Below are 20,835 nucleotides of genomic sequence, written 5' to 3' on the forward strand. Positions count from 1 at the left end.
GGATTCCAGTGGGGACGAATTGATAATCTGTGAGGAGGGGGATGTACACGGTGATATATCGGAGGGTGAAGATGAGGTGGACATCTTGCCTCTGTAGAGCCAGTTTGTGCAAGGAGAGATTAATTGCTTCTTTTTTGGGGGGGGTCCAAACCAACCCGTCATATCAGTCACAGTCGTGTGGCAGACCCTGTCACTGAAATGATGGGTTGGTTAAAGTGTGCATGTCCTGTTTTGTTTATACAACATAAGGGTGGGTGGGAGGGCCCAAGGATAATTCCATCTTGCACCTCTTTTTTCTTTTCTTTTTCTTTGCATCATGTGCTGATTGGGGAGGGTTTTTTGGAAGGGACATCCTGCGTGACACTGCAGTGCCACTCCTAGATGGGCCCGGTGTTTGTGTCGGCCACTAGGGTCGCTAATCTTACTCACACAGCTACCTCATTGCGCCTCTTTTTTTCTTTGCGTCATGTGCTGTTTGGGGAGGGTTTTTTGGAAGGGACATCCTGCGTGACACTGCAGTGCCACTCCTAGATGTGCCCGGTGTTTGTGTCGGCCACTAGGGTCGCTAATCTTACTCACACAGTCAGCTACCTCATTGCGCCTCTTTTTTTCTTTGCGTCATGTGCTGTTTGGGGAGGGTTTTTTGGAAGGGCCATCCTGCGTGACACTGCAGTGCCACTCCTAGATGGGCCCGGTGTTTGTGTCGGCCATTAGGGTCGCTAATCTTACTCACACAGCTACCTCATTGCGCCTCTTTTTTTCTTTGCGTCATGTGCTGTTTGGGGAGGGTTTTTTGGAAGGGACATCCTGCGTGACACTGCAGTGCCACTCCTAGATGGGCCCGGTGTTTGTGTCGGCCACTAGGGTCGCTTATCTTACTCACACAGCGACCTCGGTGCAAATTTTAGGACTAAAAATAATATTGTGAGGTGTGAGGTATTCAGAATAGACTGAAAATTAGTGTAAATTATGGTTTTTGAGGTTAATAATACTTTGGGATCAAAATGACCCCCAAATTCTATGATTTAAGCTGTTTTTTTAGTGTTTTTGGAAAAAAACACCCGAATCCAAAACACACCCGAATCCGACAAAAATAATTCGGTGAGGTTTTGCCAAAACGCGTTCGAACCCAAAACACGGCCGCGGAACCGAACCCAAAACCAAAACACAAAACCCGAAAAATTTCAGGCGCTCATCTCTATAAACAAAGTGTGTGTACATTCACAGAATTCATTCATGTGTCATATACACCTTATACACACAGTCTGAAGTTCATTTAATACAATATTTTTAATAACTTTGAGTATTAAACAAAGTTTGTGTACACTGAGCCATCAAAAAACAAAGGTTTCACTATCTCAGTCTCACTCAAAAAAGTCCGTATTTCGGAATATTCCGTATTTCGGAATATTTGCATATGGGATACTCAACCTGTATTACTTTTTTCTGCTACTGGTTCTTTAACCTATGCAAACAAGCATCTGACTTGCCTTTCCTATTGCTTTGTTACATTGCTCACCTGAAATAGTAATACTTAGATAGCTTTCCTCTTGCCATTATAATGCCCTTAATATTATAGTTAGCCTTTGCATTTTTGAGACATGTATGATTTTGCATTTTTTGGCATTAAATGTTGCCATGTTCTTGACCATTCCTCTAGTCCAGGGGCAGAACTGCCAGAGACAACGGAGTCAGTTGCCGCCGGGCTCCAGCCCTGAAGGGGCTCCAGCCCTAAAGGGGCTTCCTCCATTGCCCCCCGGCTGTTACGTGCCCTTCCTACTAAATAGACAAAGGCGCTACCAGCAGGGTCTCGCAGTTTGTACATTCCATGCCGTAAAACCCTTCTTTCCACCTTTTTCAAGACCCAGCCCAGCAGCCTCGCCGCTGCCACCACCGCTAGCTGCAGCACTGCCAGCGGTGGGGTGCCCCTGCTTCTTCTCACACCACAGATAGCTGGGCAGCACTGCAACTGCCTGCCTGATTGCTCCGCCCCCTTCCGGCTCCCAAGCACCTCTGCTGCCCAGTGATCCAGGAGCCTGCTGCTAGGAAGAAGTGGCCGAGCTTCAGCAAGCGAGTCTGGACACTGGCGGAGGAAGCCATGATAACCAGATAATGGGGAGTGGAGAGCCAGTTCCAAGGTAATACTTTATACAGCTGGTTGAGATCCTGGTCGGTGGATATGGATTCCAAGAAAACCCTGGAGGTGCTTCCTTTCAAGGGAGACACGCTCTTTGGAGAAGACCTCAATAAGATTGTAGCTGATCTGGCTACTGCTAAAACAGCTTGCCAACCTCGTATGACTCCTACCACGCAGAAGGCTAAAAGTACTTTCCCTTGGCCCTTTCATCCCTCAGGTAAAGCGTACCCAAGGTCAGGCATACCCAAAGCAAGCTCATGCTTCCAGACCTGCCAAGCCCAGACTGAAGCAAGCCTGGGCTGCCCATCAGCCTGCTTCCAAAACGGACAAGCCTGCCGCATGACGGTGCAGGCCTCCCTCTGGGGGATCCCAGGGTGGGGGGCCCGACTTCTAGGTTTGGCATAGAAAGGTATAATTCTAAGCTAGAGAATTCTGTTTGGAGCTCACCTTGTACTTTGTGAAGAAATAATCAGCATTGTTGCTGAGCAGATACATGTAGTGTGTGGCTGCAAACTGCATGGATCTGCTGCGTTGTAATGCTGATACTTTTTTTTTGCAAAGTACCAATAGCTTCATATAATGTTCACAATTTTTATGCAGGATCAAATAGCTCAATAGGTAGGGTGTTTGATTAGAATTCAACAGGTTATAGGTTTGAATCCTGGGTATGGTAGTTTGAGATGTGTTATTTAATAAAGTATGTTGTTCTGACTGCTGGGATATCATACTAAATAAATGGAGTTGATCAATTTTTTTTTTAATTTTTTTTTAAACTAGGGACAATTTCCAGATACTTTTCTTTATAACTGAGATTGCCCCCTGGAACTTCACATCAGTTGACAACTATGCATGAGTGGGCAGTGCTTGCTCTGGATCTGCCCACCCATTTATGTGCCGTCATAAAAGAAAGCACAACTGACAGTTATCCTGGGCGTACACTACACAATTATCTGTCAGGCTATCTATCCAGTCTGGATGGGTGGAATGAAAATATGGTAATGTATAGTAGCAAATGTCAATTAACCATTTGCTCCCAAACACTAGAAAAGTGGTCAAAAATGGTCATTACACAAATTGGTTAAACCCAAAATTTAACCAATTTGTTTAGGGGACCATGTTTGTCCATTTTCTAGTGTTTGAGAGTAAATCGTTGATGGTCATTTGCTCACATAGATAACCGGATTTCTATTCCAACCAGCCAGTGTTGGAGATATGGTCTGCCAGATTACATAATGCATACCAGAGCCATAACTAGACTTTTTGGTGCCCTGTGACAGAGAATTATATGCCCCCCCCCCCTCCCCTCCCCATTTTTGCAATATGGACAAAAGGCGCATGCCTTGTGGGGAAGGGGCATAACAAGATTGGTCTCAGAGAAAGCACATGAGATATGAAGATATATCTAGTATACTTGACACTCAATGGTTTGTGGTATTGCCGGGGTGCCCTCCTTAAATGCATATACAGTCACACATGGGGTGTTTGTGCAAATGGCATATCAGCAGTCAGCACTAACTGGTGACATGCCATTTGTAAAAGTAAGCCATGTGTGACTAATATATAAACATACTTTATTAAATAACACCTCAAACTATCATACCCAGGATTCAAATCTATAACCTGTTGAATTCTAATCAAACACCCTACCCATTGAGCTACTTGATCCGGCATCTATTCTAACCTCCAAAAACAGATTCAGTTGCATTTTCCAGCGTGTTTTGTTTGCGCCTTTGCAAATGTCTTACATCGACAAACTTATTTAGTACTATTTTGCAAATAGGGTTACATTGTTGCTAGAGATGAGCGGGTTCGGTTTCTCTGAATCCGAACCCGCCAGAACTTCATGTTTTTTTTCACGGGTCCGAGCGACTCGGATCTTCCCGCCTTGCTCGGTTAACCCGAGCGCGCCCGAACGTCATCATGACGCTGTCGGATTCTCGCGAGGCTCGGATTCTATCGCGAGACTCGGATTCTATATAAGGAGCCGCGCGTCGCCGCCATTTTCACACGTGCATTGAGATTGATAGGGAGAGGACGTGGCTGGCGTCCTCTCCGTTTAGAATAGATTAGAGAGACACTTGATTTACTAATTTTGGGGAGCATTAGGAGTACTCAGTACAGTGCAGAGTTTTGCTGATAGTGACCACCAGTTTTATTTATAATCCGTTCTCTGCCTGAAAAAAGCGATACACAGCACACAGTGACTCAGTCACATACCATATCTGTGTGCACTGCTCAGGCTCAGGCCAGTGTGCTGCATCATCTATTATCTATATATAATATTATATATATCTGTCTGACTGCTCAGCTCACACAGCTTATAATTGTGGGGGAGACTGGGGAGCACTACTGCAGTGCCAGTTATAGGTTATAGCAGGAGCCAGGAGTACATAATATATTATATAGTGAGTGACCACCAGACACACAGTGCAGTTTATTTAATATATCCGTTCTCTGCCTGAAAAAAGCGATACACACAGTGACTCAGTCAGTCACATACCATATCTGTGTGCACTGCTCAGGCTCAGGCCAGTGTGCTGCATCATCTATATATATTATATATCTGTCTGACTGCTCAGCTCACACAGCTTATAATTGTGGGGGAGACTGGGGAGCACTACTGCAGTGCCAGTTATAGGTTATAGCAGGAGCCAGGAGTACATAATATTATATTAAAATTAAACAGTGCACACTTTTGCTGCAGGAGTGCCACTGCCAGTGTGACTAGTGACCAGTGACCTGACCACCAGTATATATAATATTAGTAGTATACTATCTCTTTATCAACCAGTCTATATTAGCAGCAGACACAGTACAGTGCGGTAGTTCACGGCTGTGGCTACCTCTGTGTCGGCACTCGGCAGCCCGTCCATAATTGTATATACCACCTAACCGTGGTTTTTTTTTCTTTCTTTATACATACATACTAGTTACGAGTATACTATCTCTTTATCAACCAGTCTATATTAGCAGCAGACACAGTACAGTGCGGTAGTTCACGGCTGTGGCTACCTCTGTGTCGGCACTCGGCAGCCCGTCCATAATTGTATATACCACCTAACCGTGGTTTTTTTTTCTTTCTTTATACATACATACTAGTTACGAGTATACTATCTCTTTATCAACCAGTCTATATATTAGCAGCAGACACAGTACAGTGCGGTAGTTCACGGCTGTGGCTACCTCTGTGTCGGCACTCGGCAGCCCGTCCATAATTGTATATACCAGCTAACCGTGGTTTTTTTTTCTTTCTTTATACATACATACTAGTTACGAGTATACTATCTCTTTATCAACCAGTCTATATATTAGCAGCAGACACAGTACAGTGCGGTAGTTCACGGCTGTGGCTACCTCTGTGTCGGCACTCGGCAGCCCGTCCATAATTGTATATACCACCTAACCGTGGTTTTTTTTTCTTTCTTTATACATACATACTAGTTACGAGTATACTATCTCTTTATCAACCAGTCTATATATTAGCAGCAGACACAGTACAGTGCGGTAGTTCACGGCTGTGGCTACCTCTGTGTCGGCACTCGGCAGCCCGTCCATAATTGTATATACCACCTAACCGTGGTTTTTTTTTCTTTCTTTATACATACATACTAGTTACGAGTATACTATCTCTTTATCAACCAGTCTATATATTAGCAGCAGACACAGTACAGTGCGGTAGTTCACGGCTGTGGCTACCTCTGTGTCGGCACTCGGCAGCCCGTCCATAATTGTATATACCACCTAACCGTGGTTTTTTTTTCTTTCTTTATACATACATACTAGTTACGAGTATACTATCTCTTTATCAACCAGTCTATATATTAGCAGCAGACACAGTACAGTGCGGTAGTTCACGGCTGTGGCTACCTCTGTGTCGGCACTCGGCAGCCCGTCCATAATTGTATATACCACCTAACCGTGGTTTTTTTTTCTTTCTTTATACATACATACTAGTTACGAGTATACTATCTCTTTATCAACCAGTCTATATTAGCAGCAGACACAGTACAGTGCGGTAGTTCACGGCTGTGGCTACCTCTGTGTCGGCACTCGGCAGCCCGTCCATAATTGTATATACCACCTAACCGTGGTTTTTTTTTCTTTCTTTATACATACATACTAGTTACGAGTATACTATCTCTTTATCAACCAGTCTATATATTAGCAGCAGACACAGTACAGTGCGGTAGTTCACGGCTGTGGCTACCTCTGTGTCGGCACTCGGCAGCCCGTCCATAATTGTATATACCACCTAACCGTGTTTTTTTTTCTTTCTTTATACATACATACTAGTTACGAGTATACTATCTCTTTATCAACCAGTCTATATATTAGCAGCAGACACAGTACAGTGCGGTAGTTCACGGCTGTGGCTACCTCTGTGTCGGCACTCGGCAGCCCGTCCATAATTGTATACTAGTATCCAATCCATCCATCTCCATTGTTTACCTGAGGTGCCTTTTAGTTGTGCCTATTAAAATATGGAGAACAAAAATGTTGAGGTTCCAAAATTAGGGAAAGATCAAGATCCACTTCCACCTCGTGCTGAAGCTGCTGCCACTAGTCATGGCCGAGACGATGAAATGCCAGCAACGTCGTCTGCCAAGGCCGATGCCCAATGTCATAGTACAGAGCATGTCAAATCCAAAACACCAAATATCAGTAAAAAAAGGACTCCAAAACCTAAAATAAAATTGTCGGAGGAGAAGCGTAAACTTGCCAATATGCCATTTACCACACGGAGTGGCAAGGAACGGCTGAGGCCCTGGCCTATGTTCATGGCTAGTGGTTCAGCTTCACATGAGGATGGAAGCACTCAGCCTCTCGCTAGAAAAATGAAAAGACTCAAGCTGGCAAAAGCAGCACAGCAAAGAACTGTGCATTCTTCGAAATCCCAAATCCACAAGGAGAGTCCAATTGTGTCGGTTGCGATGCCTGACCTTCCCAACACTGGACGTGAAGAGCATGCGCCTTCCACCATTTGCACGCCCCCTGCAAGTGCTGGAAGGAGCACCCGCAGTCCAGTTCCTGATAGTCAGATTGAAGATGTCAGTGTTGAAGTACACCAGGATGAGGAGGATATGGGTGTTGCTGGCGCTGGGGAGGAAATTGACCAGGAGGATTCTGATGGTGAGGTGGTTTGTTTAAGTCAGGCACCCGGGGAGACACCTGTTGTCCGTGGGAGGAATATGGCCGTTGACATGCCAGGTGAAAATACCAAAAAAATCAGCTCTTCGGTGTGGAGGTATTTCACCAGAAATGCGGACAACAGGTGTCAAGCCGTGTGTTCCCTTTGTCAAGCTGTAATAAGTAGGGGTAAGGACGTTAACCACCTCGGAACATCCTCCTTTATACGTCACCTGCAGCGCATTCATAATAAGTCAGTGACAAGTTCAAAAACTTTGGGTGACAGCGGAAGCAGTCCACTGACCAGTAAATCCCTTCCTCTTGTAACCAAGCTCACGCAAACCACCCCACCAACTCCCTCAGTGTCAATTTCCTCATTCCCCAGGAATGCCAATAGTCCTGCAGGCCATGTCACTGGCAATTCTGACGAGTCCTCTCCTGCCTGGGATTCCTCCGATGCATCCTTGCGTGTAACGCCTACTGCTGCTGGCGCTGCTGTTGTTGCCGCTGGGAGTCGATGGTCATCCCAGAGGGGAAGTCGTAAGCCCACTTGTACTACTTCCAGTAAGCAATTGACTGTTCAACAGTCCTTTGCGAGGAAGATGAAATATCACAGCAGTCATCCTACTGCAAAGCGGATAACTGAGTCCTTGACAACTATGTTGGTGTTAGACGTGCGTCCGGTATCCGCCGTTAGTTCACAGGGAACTAGACAATTTATTGAGGCAGTGTGCCCCCGTTACCAAATACCATCTAGGTTCCACTTCTCTAGGCAGGCGATACCGAGAATGTACACGGACGTCAGAAAAAGACTCACCAGTGTCCTAAAAAATGCAGTTGTACCCAATGTCCACTTAACCACGGACATGTGGACAAGTGGAGCAGGGCAGGGTCAGGACTATATGACTGTGACAGCCCACTGGGTAGATGTATGGACTCCCGCCGCAAGAACAGCAGCGGCGGCACCAGTAGCAGCATCTCGCAAACGCCAACTCTTTCCTAGGCAGGCTACGCTTTGTATCACCGCTTTCCAGAATACGCACACAGCTGAAAACCTCTTACGGCAACTGAGGAAGATCATCGCGGAATGTCTTACCCCAATTGGACTCTCCTGTGGATTTGTGGCATCGGACAACGCCAGCAATATTGTGTGTGCATTAAATATGGGCAAATTCCAGCACGTCCCATGTTTTGCACATACCTTGAATTTGGTGGTGCAGAATTTTTTAAAAAACGACAGGGGCGTGCAAGAGATGCTGTCGGTGGCCAGAAAAATTGCGGGACACTTTCGGCGTACAGGCACCACGTACAGAAGACTGGAGCACCACCAAAAACTACTGAACCTGCCCTGCCATCATCTGAAGCAAGAAGTGGTAACGAGGTGGAATTCAACCCTCTATATGCTTCAGAGGTTGGAGGAGCAGCAAAAGGCCATTCAAGCCTATACAATTGAGCACGATATAGTAGGTGGAATGCACCTGTCTCAAGTGCAGTGGAGAATGATTTCAACGTTGTGCAAGGTTCTGATGCCCTTTGAACTTGCCACACGTGAAGTCAGTTCAGACACTGCCAGCCTGAGTCAGGTCATTCCCCTCATCAGGCTTTTGCAGAAGAAGCTGGAGGCATTGAAGAAGGAGCTAAAAGGGAGCGATTCCGCTAGGCATGTGGGACTTGTGGATGCAGCCCTTAATTCGCTTAACAAGGATTCACGGGTGGTCAATCTGTTGAAATCAGAGCACTACATTTTGGCCACCGTGCTCGATCCTAGATTTAAAGCCTACCTTGGATCTCTCTTTCCGGCAGACACAGGTCTGCTGGGGTTGAAAGACCTGCTGGTGACAAAATTGTCAAGTCAAGCGGAACGCGACCTGTCAACATCTCCTCCTTCACATTCTCCCGCAACTGGGGGTGCGAGGAAAAGGCTCAGAATTCCGAGCCCACCCGCTGGCGGTGATGCAGGGCAGTCTGGAGCGACTGCTGATGCTGACATCTGGTCCGGACTGAAGGACCTGACAACGATTACGGACATGTCGTCTACTGTCACTGCATATGATTCTCTCAACATTGATAGAATGGTGGAGGATTATATGAGTGACCGCATCCAAGTAGGCACGTCACACAGTCCGTACTTATACTGGCAGGAAAAAGAGGCAATTTGGAGGCCCTTGCACAAACTGGCTTTATTCTACCTAAGTTGCCCTCCCACAAGTGTGTACTCCGAAAGAGTGTTTAGTGCCGCCGCTCACCTTGTCAGCAATCGGCGTACGAGGTTACATCCAGAAAATGTGGAGAAGATGATGTTCATTAAAATGAATTATAATCAATTCCTCCGCGGAGACATTGACCAGCAGCAATTGCCTCCACAAAGTACACAGGGAGCTGAGATGGTGGATTCCAGTGGGGACGAATTGATAATCTGTGAGGAGGGGGATGTACACGGTGATATATCGGAGGGTGAAGATGAGGTGGACATCTTGCCTCTGTAGAGCCAGTTTGTGCAAGGAGAGATTAATTGCTTCTTTTTTGGGGGGGGTCCAAACCAACCCGTCATATCAGTCACAGTCGTGTGGCAGACCCTGTCACTGAAATGATGGGTTGGTTAAAGTGTGCATGTCCTGTTTTGTTTATACAACATAAGGGTGGGTGGGAGGGCCCAAGGACAATTCCATCTTGCACCTCTTTTTTCTTTTCTTTTTCTTTGCATCATGTGCTGATTGGGGAGGGTTTTTTGGAAGGGACATCCTGCGTGACACTGCAGTGCCACTCCTAGATGGGCCCGGTGTTTGTGTCGGCCACTAGGGTCGCTAATCTTACTCACACAGTCAGCAACCTCATTGCGCCTCTTTTTTTCTTTGCGTCATGTGCTGTTTGGGGAGGGTTTTTTGGAAGGGACATCCTGCGTGACACTGCAGTGCCACTCCTAGATGGGCCCGGTGTTTGTGTCGGCCACTAGGGTCGCTAATCTTACTCACACAGCTACCTCATTGCGCCTCTTTTTTTCTTTGCGTCATGTGCTGTTTGGGGAGGGTTTTTTGGAAGGGACATCCTGCGTGACACTGCAGTGCCACTCCTAGATGGGCCCGGTGTTTGTGTCGGCCACTAGGGTCGCTTATCTTACTCACACAGCGACCTCGGTGCAAATTTTAGGACTAAAAATAATATTGTGAGGTGTGAGGTATTCAGAATAGACTGAAAATGAGTGTAAATTATGGTTTTTGAGGTTAATAATACTTTGGGATCAAAATGACCCCCAAATTCTATGATTTAAGCTGTTTTTTAGTGTTTTTTGAAAAAAACACCCGAATCCAAAACACACCCGAATCCGACAAGAAAAATTCGGTGAGGTTTTGCCAAAACGCGTTCGAACCCAAAACACGGCCGCGGAACCGAACCCAAAACCAAAACACAAAACCCGAAAAATTTCAGGCGCTCATCTCTAATTGTTGCAACATTGTGTTCCCTAATTGCTTGATTTTTTAAATGCAACAATTGATAAAGACACCTGATAATTGCTCTGTGGAGTGTTATTTTGTGTCTACTTCTTATCTACATTTAATTCCCTACCTCTAATCAAGGCATTTTTAAATGCTGGGGGCTGCCAGGACGTGAGGCCTACCTAGACTTTAGATCGGAATTTGAATGTACTTGTGAACTAACTTAATTTCCTACTTCTAAATTAATTCCTAAATTCACTACTTACATTAATCCTGTAGTTGGGCATTTTGAGCCTTCAATTGTGGGTATTGTTTTGTGTCCAGACCAGCAGCTGGTGGTGTGCATTTGCTGGAAAGGCATCGAAGACCTCCGATATGCTGCATCTCCTGATGTGTGTCTCCCTCAAGTGGCTGTCAGCAAATGCATGCTAGACACCCCATTCCAAGCTGATTGTGACATCACGGAACATGCATCATAGAACAGGCATGCTAGAATATGGGTCTTCAACCTGCGACCCTCCAGCTGCTGTGGAACTACATATACCAGCATGCCCTGCCTCAGTTTTAGCATACCTTAATAGCAAAACTGTGGCAGGGCATGCTGGGATGTGTAGTTTCACAGCAGCTGGAGGGCCACAGGATGAAGACCCATGTGCTAGAGCCAAGCCGCAGGTACATTGAATGCTAGCAAGCTGAATGTTTAAATCCTTTTTGTTCCGCAGCATTCCAATGCGGAAGATTCCATGGAACCAGAGATTATTCCATTGAGAAGGACATGCTGCCTGGATGACTGCACTGTGCAAATTAAATCACGGAGCCAGTTGGCTTGTGGGTGGCTCTGGTGACTGGGTGGTTGGGTGGGCGGTGTGTCAGAGGTGGAGCACATGCAAATGAATGTGTATCATCCTGCTAGTGAGAGTGAAAACTCATGCAGGAGTGTGCCTGCTTGTCAGTGGGTTATGCACCTTGCCAGGCGTCAAATCTACATGGAGCAGCTGGAGGGGACAAGAGCAGGTTTGCAAAATATAGATAGAAGAGCATATATGCTGGCGCATTCTCCATGATTGTGTCAGCTTATGTTTTGGTGCACTGCACTTTCCTCCACTAAGTTTTAGCCATTTTGGTTAAACGCAAGTGTAGTTGCTTCTCGCCCTTTTGGCTGTGATCTTGTATCGTGGTTGAAGAGTCTGCTGGAGGGATTGTTTTCTTCATTGACGAGAGACTGAAGATATTACAGGATGGAAGGCTTGGGAACACTATCTGTTTTTCAGTTGTGGAAGAGTTGAAAGACAGCTTTTCCTTGCCAATATCTCTCTTTTGCAAAGAGCTACGCATTGGAAAATTCAGGGCTATACCGTGTAGATGAAGCACTAACAGGAGGCTTTAAAATTTTCATTCTAGTTTCCTTCGTTTGGGAGAAAAATGCAAAGGTACAAGACAGCTTTTCCTTGCCAATATCTCTCTTTTGCAAAGAGCTGCACATTGGAAAATTCAGGGCTATGCCGTGTAGATGATGGCCTAACAGGAGGCTTTAAAATTTTCTTTCTAGTGTCCTTCGTTTGGGAGAAAAATGCAAAGGTACAAGACAGCTTTTCCTTGCCAATATCTCTCTTTTGCAAAGAGCTACGCATTGGAAAATTCAGGGCTATGCCGTGTAGCTGATGGCCTATCAGGAGGCTTTAAAATTTTCTTTCTAGTGTCCTTCGTTTGGGAGAAAAATGCAAAGGTACAAGACAGCTTTTCCTTGCCAATATCTTTCTTTTGCAAAGAGCTACGCATTGGAAAATTCAGGGCTATACCATGTAGATGAAGCACTAACAGGAGGCTTTAAAATTTTCATTCTAGTGTCCTTCGTTTGGGAGAAAAATGCAAAGGTAGCTTGTGCCATCGCCACTCTGCTCCTTGTGCCGCCTTGGCGGTTTACATGAGCCACTGCGGTGACGTTGTCTGACTGGATCAGAACCGGTTGGTCGCAAAGTAAGGTCTCCGCTTGACGTAGGGCATTGTATATGGCCCCTAGTTTCAGGATGTTGATGTGAAGACAAGTCTCTTGACTTGACCAAAGACCTTGGAAATTTCTTCCCTGTGTGACTGCTCGCCAACCTTGGAGGCTTGCATCTGTGGTCACCAGGATCCAGTCCTGAATGCCGAATCTGCGTCACTCGAGAAGGTGAGCACTCTGCAGCCACCACAGGAGTGATACCCTGACCCTGGGGGACAGGGTGATCAACCAATGCATCTGTAAATGTGACCCAGACCACTTGTCCAGTAGGTCCCATTGGAAAGTCCTCGCAAGGAACCTGCCGAATGGAATGGCTTTGTATGATGCCACCATCTTTCCCAGGACTCGAGTGCAGTGATGCACTGACACAAGTTTTGGTTTCAATAGGTTCCTGACAAGAGTCATGAGTTCCTGGGCCTTTTCTATCGGGAGATAAACCCTCTTCTGGTCTGTGTCCAGAATCATGCCCAAGAAAGACAGACGAGTCGTAGGAACCAACTGCGACTTTGGGATATTGAAAATCCAGCCGTGTTGCTGTAACACTTTCAGTGAAAGTGATACGCTGTTCAGCAACTGCTCTCTTGATCTCGCTTTTATGAGATCGCTCAAGTACGGGATAATTGTGACACATTGCTTGCGCAGGAGAACCATCATTTCCACCATTACCTTGGTGAAAATTCTCTGGGCAGTGGAGAGACCAAACAGCAACGTCTAAAATTGGCAATGACAGTCCTGTACCGCAAATCTGAGGTACGACTGATGAGATGGATAAATTTGGACATGAAGGTATGCATCCTGTACACAAATGCGGACAACAGGTGTCAAGCCGTGTGTTGCCTTTGTCAAGCTGTAATAAGTAGGGGTAAGGACGTTAACCACCTCAGAACATCCTCCCTTATACGTCACCTGCAGCGCATTAATCATAAGTCAGTGACAAGTTCAAAAACTTTGGATGACAGCGGAAGCAGTCCACTGACCACTAAATCCCTTCCTCTTGTAACCAAGCTCCTGCAAACCACACCACCAACTCCCTCAGTGTCAATTTCCTTCTTAGACAGGAGAGCCAATAGTCCTGCAGGCCATGTCACTGGCAAGTCTGACGAGTCCTCTCCTGCCTGGGATTCCTCCGATGCATCCTTGAGTGTAACGCCTACTGCTGCTGGCGCTGCTGTTGTTGCTGCTGGGAGTCAATCGTCATCCCAGAGGGGAAGTCGGAAGACCACTTGTACTACTTCCAGTAGGCAATTGACTGTCCAACAGTCCTTTGCGAGGAAGATGAAATATCACAGCAGTCATCCTGCTGCAAAGCGGATAACTCAGGTCTTGTCAGCCTGGGTGGTGAGAAACGTGGTTCCGGTATCCATCGTTAATTCAGAGGCAACTAGAGACTTGATTGAGGTACTGTGTCCCCGGTACCAAATGCCATCTAGGTTCCATTTCTCTAGGCAGGCGATACCGAAAATGTACACAGACCTCAGAAAAAGAGTCACCAGTGTCCTAAAAAATGCAGTTGTACCCAATGTCCACTAGTCCACATGTCCGTGGTTAAGTGGAGCAGGGCAGACTCAGGACTATATGACTGTGACAGCCCACTGGGTAGATGTATTGCCTCCCGCAGCAAGAACAGCAGCGGCGGCACCAGTAGCAGCATCTCGCAAATGCCAACTCGTTCCTAGGCAGGCTACGCTTTGTATCACCGCTTTCCATAAGAGGCACACAGCTGACAACCTCTTACGGAAACTGAGGAACATCATCGCAGAATGGCTTACCCCAATTTGACTCTCCTGGGGATTTGTGACATCAGACAACGCCACCAATATTGTGCGTGCATTACATCTGGGCAAATTCCAGCACGTCCCATGTTTTGCACATACATTGAATTTGGTGGTGCAGAATTATTTAAAAAACGACAGGGGCGTGCAAGAGATGCTGTCGGTGGCCCGAAGAATTGCGGGCCACTTTCTGCATTCAGCCACCGCGTGCCGAAGACTGGAGCACCACCAAACATTCCTGAACCTGCCCTGCCATCCTCTGAAGCAAGAGGTGGTAACGAGGTGGAATTCAACCCTCTATATGCTTCAGAGGATGGAGGAGCAGCAAAAGGCCATTCAAGCCTATACATCTACCCACGATATAGGCAAAGGAGGGGGAATGCACCTGACTCAAGCGCAGTGGAGAATGATTTCAACGTTGTGCAAGGTTCTGCAATCCTTTGAACTTGCCACACGTGAAGTCAGTTCAGACACTGCCAGCCTGAGTCAGGTCATTCCCCTCATCAGGCTTTTGCAGAAGAAGCTGGAGACATTGAAGGAGGAGCTAAAACAGAGCGATTCCGCTAGGCATGTGGGACTTGTGGATGGAGCCCTTAATTCGCTTAACCAGGATTCAATCTGTTGAAATCAGAGCAATAAATTTTGGCCACCGTGCTCGATCCTAGATTTAAAACCTACATTGTATCTCTCTTTCCTGCAGACACAAGTCTGCAGAGGTTCAAAGACCTGCTGGTGAGAAAATTGTCAAGTCAAGCGGAACGTGACCCGTCAACAGCTCCTCCTTCACATTCTCCCGCAACTGGGGGTGCGAGGAAAAGGCTAAGAATTCCGAGCCCACCCGCTGGCGGTGATGCAGGGCAGTCTGGAGTGAGTGCTGACATCTGGTCCGGACTGAAGGACCTGGCAACGATTACTGACATGTCGTCTACTGTCACTGCATATGATTCTGTCACCTTTGAAAGAATGGTGGAGGATTATATGAGTGACCGCATCCAGGTAGGCACGTCAGACAGTCCGTATGTATACTGGCAGGAAAAAGAGGCAATTTGGAGGCCCTTGCACAAACTGGCTTTATTCTACCTAAGTTGCCCTCCCTCCAGTGTGTACTCCAAAAGAGTGTTTAGTGCAGCCGCTCACCTTGTCAGCAATCGGCGTACGAGGTTACTTCCAGAAAATGTGGAGAAGATGATGATCATCAAAATGAATTATAATCAATTCCTCCATGGAGACATTCACCAGCAATTGCCTCCAGAAAGTACACAGGGATCTGAGATGGTGGATTCCAGTGGGGACGAATTAATAATCTATGAGGAGGGCGATGTACACAGTGAAAGGGGTGAGGAATCGGAGGATGATGAGGTGGACATCTTGCCTCTGTAGAGCCAGTTTGTGCAAGGAGAGATTGATTGCTTCTTTTTTGGTGGGGGTCCAAACCAACCAGTCATTTCAGTCAGCCGTGTGGCAGACCCTGTTGCTGAAATGATGGGTTCGTCAATGTTTTTCTTTTCAATCTAAGCCCCTGCAGTTTTCTGTAAGAATCTGCTTCGCTATGATGATCAACAAGTCACAAGGGCAAACACTCAGGGCTGGAGGCGTAGATCTTAGGACCAGCTGCTACAAGCATGGCAAAGGTGTCACTATCATTTGTGACACCCAGAGAGGAAGCGAGGGAGATTGTAATGCAGTGCGCGCAGATAATTGGATTTTTCTGCCAGCATATTTTTTTTCTCTGCAACCCACTGCTAAATTGTGCTTCCTAGCTGTTTTTTATAAAATCACTGAATCAAATCTAACTCTGATTACATCAGAGAAGGCCAGGTACCCTACACAATAAGAGGGGGTTTGAAATTTTGACTTGTCTACTTAAATATCACCAAAATCTGATCACAAGGTCAATTACGTCCCTGGGTGGGATTGAACCACCAACCTTTTGGTTAATAGCCGAACACACTAACCGATTGCGCCACAGAGACACTTTGCAAACAGTACATACTGACAAAGGCTAATAAGCATACATCTAGAACGTTTCCTAGAAAAACATTAAAAAATCAATAATCTGGAGAGTTTTTGTAAGATGTTTCTTCCATCAACCAATGAATAAACACATTGGTACTTTCCCATGATGAGTGAGTGCTTCAGGATCTCTTGAACTTACATGTGCAGCAGAGTACTGCAATGGAAGCATGCTGGGCCCATAACCCAGAGGTAGGCAGATTGAAACTATCCTCTGCTATATGCATTTTTTTTTGTTAATTAAAGTAATCCAAAACTGGGATTGATATTTTGTCTCTTTTATTTTTACTTAAAGTACAATAACTTTTACCATTTTAATTTGTTTTAATAGTATATTGACAGAATTGTTTTCTTTCAAAAATCCACTTCATTTTCTTTACCCTATTATTAAAATGGTAATTGACAAAAACAAACTACATTGTCACCAGAAGAGCAATACAAAATGTACAAGTGATATATTAAAATCATCTTTCCAGCTTGAATTTCAATGATGCATTGGGTCAACGATTTTGTGAGAAACATCTTCACCCTTAAATAAAGATTTTCTTAATTCCTTACCTGTGTGCTAATTAGATATCACCTTGTTTTCACATTAAACAGACTTCCACATGAGAAAGCAGCAAGGATGCAGTGGCGTTAATGTTTCCTGGTGTCAACCTGTATTATTTCAGTAGACATTGAAATGAGGATGCATCTTGCTGCCTTTCCAATGAAGCAAGTTTAATTTAGTAATAGGTGAAAAACCATCCCTACAAAGGTGTTAATCAGAGACTTGGCTTTGTGGACACTTTTCAGAGAACAAATTTGTTAGCATAAAAATAAAGCCAGAAAATGAAGAGCTGTTTAATCACGCAATTTGATTTTTTTGCCAGCATATTTCTTTTTCTCTGCAACCCACTGCTAAATTGTGCTTCCTAGATGTTTTTATAAAATCACTGAATCAAATCTAACTCTGATTACATCAGAGAAGGCCAGGTACCCTACACCATAACAGGGGGTATGAAATTTGACTTGTCTACTTAAAGATCACCAAAATCTGATAACAAGGTCAATTAGGTCCCTGGGTGGGATTGAACCACCAACCTTTTGGTTAATAGCCGTACATACTAACTGATTGCGCCACAGAGACACTTCGCAAAAGCCCATACTGACAAAGGCTAATAAGCATTCATCTAAAACGTTTCCTAGCAAAACTTTAAAAAGTCAATAAACTGGAGAGTTTTTGTAAGATGTTTCTTCCATCAACCAACGAAGAAACACATTGGTACTTTCCCATGATGAGTGAGTGCTTCAGGATCTCTTGCACTTACATGTGCAGCAGAGTACTGCAATGGAAGCATGCTGGGCCCATAACCCAGAGGTAGGCAGATTGAAACTATCCTCTGCTATATGCATTTTTTTTTGTTAATTAAAGTAATCCAAAACTGGGATTGATATTTTGTCTCTTTTATTTTTACTTAAAGTACAATAACTTTTACCATTTTAATTTGTTTTAATAGTATATTGACAGTATTGTTTTCTTTCAAAAATCCACTTCATTTTCTTTACCCTATTATTAAAATGGTAATTGACAAAAACAAACTACATTGTCACCAGAAGAGCAATACAAAATGTACAAGTGATATATTAAATTCATCTTTCCAGCTTGAATTTCAATGATGCATTGGGTCAACAATTTTGTGAGAAACATCTTCACCCTTAAATAAAGATTTTCTTAATTCCTTACCTGTGTGCTAATTAGATATCACCTTGTTTTCACATTAAACAGACTTCCACATGAGAAAGCAGCAAGGATGCAGTGGCGTTAATGTTTCCTGGTGTCAACTTGTATTATTTCAGTAGACATTGAAATGAGGATGCATCTTGCTGCCTTTCCAATGAAGCAAGTTTAATTTAGTAATAGGTGAAAAACCATCCTTACAAAGGTGTTAATCAGAGACTTGGCTTTGTGGACACTTTTCAGAGAACAAATTTGTTAGCATAAAAATAAAGCCAGAAAATGAAGAGCTGTTTAATCACTCAATTGGATTTTTCTGCCAGCATATTTTTTTTCTCTGCAACCCACTGCTAAATTGTGCTTCCTAGCTGTTTTTTATAAAATCACTGAATCAAATCTAACTCTGATTACATCAGAGAAGGCCAGGTACCCTACACAATAAGAGTGGGTTTGAAATTTTGACTTGTCTACTTAAATATCACCAAAATCTGATCACAAGGTCAATTACGTCGCTGGGTGGGATTGAACCACCAACCTTTTGGTTAATAGCCGAACACACTAACCGATTGCGCCACAGAGACACTTTGCAAACAGTACATACTGACAAAGGCTAATAAGCATACATCTAGAACGTTTCCTAGAAAAACATTAAAAAATCAATAATCTGGAGAGTTTTTGTAAGATGTTTCTTCCATCAACCAATGAATAAACACATTGGTACTTTCCCATGATGAGTGAGTGCTTCAGGATCTCTTGCACTTACATGTGCAGCAGAGTACTGCAATGGAAGCATGCTGGACCCATAACCCAGAGGTAGGCAGATTGAAACTATCCTTTGCTATATGCATTTTTTTTTTGTTAATTTAAGTAATCAAAACTGGGATTGATATTTTTGCTCTTTTATTTTTACTTAAAGTACAATAACTTTTACCATTTTAATTTGTTTTAATAGTATATTGACAGTATAGTTTTCTTTCAAAAATCCACTTAATTTTCTTTACCCTATTATTAAAATGGTAATTGACAAAAAAAACGACATTGTCACCAGAAGAGCAATACAAAATGTACAAGTGATATATTAAAATCATCTTTCCAGCTTGAATTTCAATGATGCATTGGGGCAACAATTTTGTGAGAAACATCTTCACCCTTAAATAAAGATTTTCGTAATTTCTTACCTGTGTGCTAATTAGATATCACCTTGTTTTCACATTAAACAGACTTCCACATGAGAAAGCAGCAAGGATGCAGTGGCGTTAATGTTTCCTGGTGTCAACCTGTATTATTTCAGTAGACATTGAAATGAGGATGCATCTTGCTGCCTTTCCAATGAAGCAAGTTTAATTTAGTAATAGGTGAAAAACCATCCATACAAAGGTGTTAATCAGAGACTTGGCTTTGTGGACACTTTTCAGAGAACAAATTTGTAAGCATAAAAATAAAGCCAGAAAATGAAGAGCTGTTTAATCACGCAATTTGATTTTTTTGCCAGCATATTTCTTTTTCTCTGCAACCCACTGCTAAATTGTGCTTCCTAGATGTTTTTATAAAATCACTGAATCAAATCTAACTCTGATTACATCAGAGAAGGCCAGGTACCCTACACCATAACAGGGGGTATGAAATTTGACTTGTCTACTTAAAGATCACCAAAATCTGATAACAAGGTCAATTAGGTCCCTGGGTGGGATTGAACCACCAACCTTTTGGTTAATAGCCGTACATACTAACTGATTGCACCACAGAGACCCTTTTACTTGCCTTACAGAGCAGCTCTGGAGCTGTTACAGTGCCCAGCTGCTGCAAGAAATCAGCTTGAATGCTTAAGCGGCTGGGGCATAGCCAACATGAGCCCCACACCGAAGGAGGGTGGAGGTGTTTAATGCGAACTAGGGGTCATCCAAGCGCCGCAAAAGGCCGCCATGCCCTGCACACCCCTTTTCTCTTTTCATATGCAGACGAGGGTTGAAGCCAACTTTGACCCACTGCTTGGATGACATCACCATATGCAAATCCATCTGCTGCAGGCCTTCCCCCAGGAATGCTTGCACTAGTTGTTGCATTTGGTTTGTTGTTTGGGGGTGCTTCAGTATTAGGCACCCTTTTGCCCTCCCATGTTCATCTGAAAATATGTGTTCTCCCTGCAGTTGTTGTCCCCAGATGAGAGTTCCCTTGTGCTGCCTCAGTTGAATCTCCTTTACTTGACAGAGATGTGCCTGAGCAGCGGCCCTCCCCAGCTCTATCCCAAATCATACTTATTTTGCATAGGAGATACCATGGTCATGAAGATTGTTCTCCCAGGGTGAGGTTCATTCATTGCATTCTGGGTATGCTGACCCCTATGATTTCCCCAAATGTGGGAAACTCGACTGCATTATTTGTGGTAGTGGGGGACTGTGTTTGTGCTTTCCTCTGGTCAGCTCTGGTAAAAGTCAGATTTCTTTGTCTCAGATCTTCCTCTAGCCTTGTTCTTTTTTCTAGAGTTCCCTTGCGCTGCCTCAGTTGGATCTCCTTCACTTGACAGGGGGGTACCCGAGCAGCAACCCTCCCCAGCTCTAGCCCAACTCCTACTTACCTGCCAGGTGAGATACTATGATCAGGAAGTGCAATGGGTGAGCCTTGCCCTGGGAGAA

General features: G+C 44.6%; 1 non-coding gene across 1 annotated transcript; it reads left to right on the forward strand.

Annotated features, from left to right (window-relative positions):
- The first annotated feature begins 20,453 nt into the window (after window positions 1–20,453).
- Window positions 20,454–20,617, forward strand: LOC135006733 (U1 spliceosomal RNA). The gene has a single exon (XR_010206883.1). It is a non-coding gene; the product is annotated as a U1 spliceosomal RNA (small nuclear RNA).
- The last annotated feature ends 218 nt before the right edge of the window (window positions 20,618–20,835 follow it).

This window comes from Pseudophryne corroboree, unplaced genomic scaffold (genome assembly GCF_028390025.1).
Source record: "Pseudophryne corroboree isolate aPseCor3 unplaced genomic scaffold, aPseCor3.hap2 scaffold_2165, whole genome shotgun sequence".
NCBI lineage: Eukaryota > Metazoa > Chordata > Amphibia > Anura > Myobatrachidae > Pseudophryne > Pseudophryne corroboree.